Genomic DNA, 3,563 nt, shown 5'->3' on the forward strand with positions numbered 1-3,563 from the left:
GGGAGTTTTTAGTTTCACATTCCTTTCCATGGCCCACTTGCACACATTTTAAAGCTTCACTGCTGAATAATAGTAAATTGTTTCATTAGAAGGAAAGATTAAAAAGTCTTTACAGTAGAAAAATTCATCCTGGTCGAAGTCACCGGCATAAGATAGCGAAACAATTGCAAAAAAGAAATTGCATGCAATCATACCTCCAAAATCGTTTCATTATTCAATCGTCTGTAAACGTCGGTGAATCGCGTCCGTATAATCAAAGATGTAGCGAACCCCAGCGTTTCGAAGTGAAGTTTGACGATCGAATCAGCGCGTAAAGGGCACGAAAGGGGGCCCGAAGTAAGACAACGGTTCCTCCAACCGCTGTGGGCCCCTGAGAACAAGGACTCGAAGGCTAGCCTCCGGAAGAGGGAGAGAGAGAGAACTGAAGGAACAAAGAGGCACTGGATTCGCTGGTCGAAGTGGCACGTCCACGCTTATAGGAGCGATTATACGCGAGCGATGGCTGGCCTTCGTCGAACGTATGCGGCGCGATGGAAGTGTTGATCCCATAACAAACTCAATCCAACAGCGTGCGTAAAAGCTTCATTTAGCCGTGGCATTGCCAACGTCAGTGGATAACGTTATGGCGGCCGAGTCGATGGTGGTAGTCACCCATACAACTCGAGGTTCCTCGAGGATCTTCTCCGTCCAGGTGATCAGACTTGATGGACCGATCGTTATGGGTTATAATTACCTGACGGAGCCGAACCAGTCTTTTCCATGCCCACACAAACGCACTGGTAGCGTGTTGTTTGAGCGTTGGCAAGTTCCGTGTGCTGGAAAGCGTCCGCGTGTACCCCCCATACGTGTCAATTTATGGGAATATATCCGCGAGCGTATTTATGCCACACGCGAATACGCGTGATTACGGGTACGCGTATGTTTGCACGGGACAAAAATTAAGTACGCTAATTTACGTGCACGCGCGACTCGCTTTTGTAATTACCAGAAATGTATATTTCTCTCCGCTTTTGTATGATATTCTTTTACCAAATTGTTCGTTTCATATTTATGTAATCTTGGGAGCGGTAAAGATATAAAAATTTCTTGGGAACCGATAAGGTAACTGCTCCTTCGAACGATAAAACTTCTCGAAGTAACATGTAAACGAGAGTATATAGACGTCTTATAGGCCATCTTTAGGTATGATATTATTATAGTCACGAAATTAACGGAAAATAATTAGTAAAGTTAGATTTAATTTTTGTTTTTTGAACTATCCACTTTCTCTCATTCAAACCTTTAGGATTCTTCATTTGATTTTAAGAGGTTTAGTCTACAAATTTTATGTATGCTTCTTTAATAAGTTATTTATTTGAATTTTATAAAAGTATTGACAGTGAGTCTCACATTTTTTCCACTTCTTTCTTGAATTACAATCTCGAAAAAGCTTTGAAAAATGTGAAAATAACAGAAACAATATATAATACAAAATATTAAATGAAAGGGTAATTTAAAAGAGTAAAGATAAATACCTACTCACGGTACAAAGAGTATCATTAACCTAACCTCGATTTCCACGGCGATGACGAATGTGCCCGGAGCGAACGCTTTAAAAACAGAAAATTTTAATTAGTCCGAGGGAAGAAACAAGATAGATACCAGTAAAACATTCCTCTCGGTTACTATCGCCATGTTCATCGCCGCGCGCCATTATTTACGGTGTTTACATTCAAAGCTTCGATGAAAAATCGACTCGAGGCCCCGAAGGGTCCTCCGTCCCCCTCTGTCCCTCGCTTTCGCGGGCCCCGAGCATATGATAAATAATATAAAAATCGATACGCGCATGAGCGTAAAGTACAGAGATTGAAACACGCACGCAGAATTTGTCCGCAGGGTAACGCGTTACGCGCGCGTGTGTAAGGTACGCCGTGCCTATCGATACTCGATAATTAATGTTGGGACAGTCACACATACATTATCACGCGCGCAAGAATTTATACGCACACCAGCCCGCGAATCGACCAACTTATAAAATACACTATCGCTCAAAAGTTACGAACGAATTTTGCACTTCAACCGCTGGAAAGAAATTTAAGAAACAATACTTTAGAAATTTCTGCTTTGAAAAATGGACATTATTACATAGAGCATTTGTTTTTATATGTTCTATTTGTACGGTTCGTATTACTATATAATTAAATTCAACATTTCGTAACAAAATTCTCATTTCAAGCAGTTTTTATTGAAAATGTTTTCTATTCGACGCAGGTTCTCTTCAGCAAAATTTTAAAATTTAACAAGTACATTATTGTTTCAGAGATGTTTCGAATTTACTAAATGCTTATTGGGCATAAACATTAGTTTTCTTTGCTAGGTAATATTTAATATTAATACCTTAAAATACATTTAAGAGATCGGACGGTTAGGCAATTCCATTTGCCCCATAAATGCTCTAAATTAGTATATTCTTTATAATTTATCCGACAGTCTAATTCTATAATTCACGGGTGGAAACGAATAAATAAAAGTTTGAACTTTGGGCCCACGGTTGGCGAAAGGGCAAATGTCGTAATAGACGCACCGAAACTTTTGCTGGCCAGTGTATACACGCACGTTGAACGCGCGTGTGTCGATGCGTTACCTGGAGGGCCCCAAGGGACTCGATAGGGCCCGTTCGCCTCCACCCTTCCTCGAATCCCCACTTTTCTCCGCGTCGGGCTCGCATAAGTACACCTTCTGCTCCCCTTCCGCCGTCCTCTTTTTATCCGGTCGCCCGGTATACGAGGGGAAACATGGCCGCATGCCTCCTCACATGGGCCAAACAATGGCGGATACACGCGGGCCCCGGCCTGTTGTATGCCCGCTCGTGTTTCGATGAAGTAGAGGGCCCGACCACATAATACCAGGGATCTTTTTCTGGCCCCTTTTTGCTCCTTCTTCTCTACTCTCCTCTGTTGTCGCCGTCTCTCTTCCACGCCGCTATTTCTTTGTTCCCTTCTGGACCGTACCTGTCCGCTTGTCTCTATCTGTTTTCGGTTCCTCGCCGACTGTAAAAGGGAAGGACGAACGGGTGTACCGTGTAATGGGACGGAACCGTTCCTACACGACTCGTTTTCGCCGATGTGCCATCGAATTTTCCTATTTTTATGTGTCGGTGCGCGTCTTTCGTGTTTAAATTTTGATTTGTTTTACTCGTCAGGCCTCTGTTGTTCCACGATTCTTACGATCGCCATTCTTCGCGTAGTTACATTGTAGCTCTGGTTCCCCGCGGTCGCTTTCTACTTTTTTTCACAGTTCCATTTCTCTCCCTCTTTCATTCTTTGGGACCCCGTTTCCAACCTGTCTGTCTTTCATTTTTTCCCCCACTTTACTCGGCTCGTTCGCTCGTATTCTTTACTCGCGGGCGCTTCTGTTTCGATCCTCCTTTGTGGGCCTCTTTCGTTCTTTGTTGGGCCCCTCTTCCCCATCCTCCCCCTTTCACGCGGCACGGTTGTCTCGCGGGTAACACGGAGGAACGCGAACGCGAGCCCAACGACTTTTGCCGAAGCTGAATGAAGAGCTCCGTGATCTGGTTATCTTTG

The sequence above is a fragment of the Colletes gigas genome, unplaced genomic scaffold, assembly GCF_013123115.1.
Source record: "Colletes gigas isolate AHSC1104 unplaced genomic scaffold, ASM1312311v1 Colletes_gigas_Sc00023, whole genome shotgun sequence".
NCBI classification, from domain to species: Eukaryota; Metazoa; Arthropoda; class Insecta; order Hymenoptera; family Colletidae; genus Colletes; species Colletes gigas.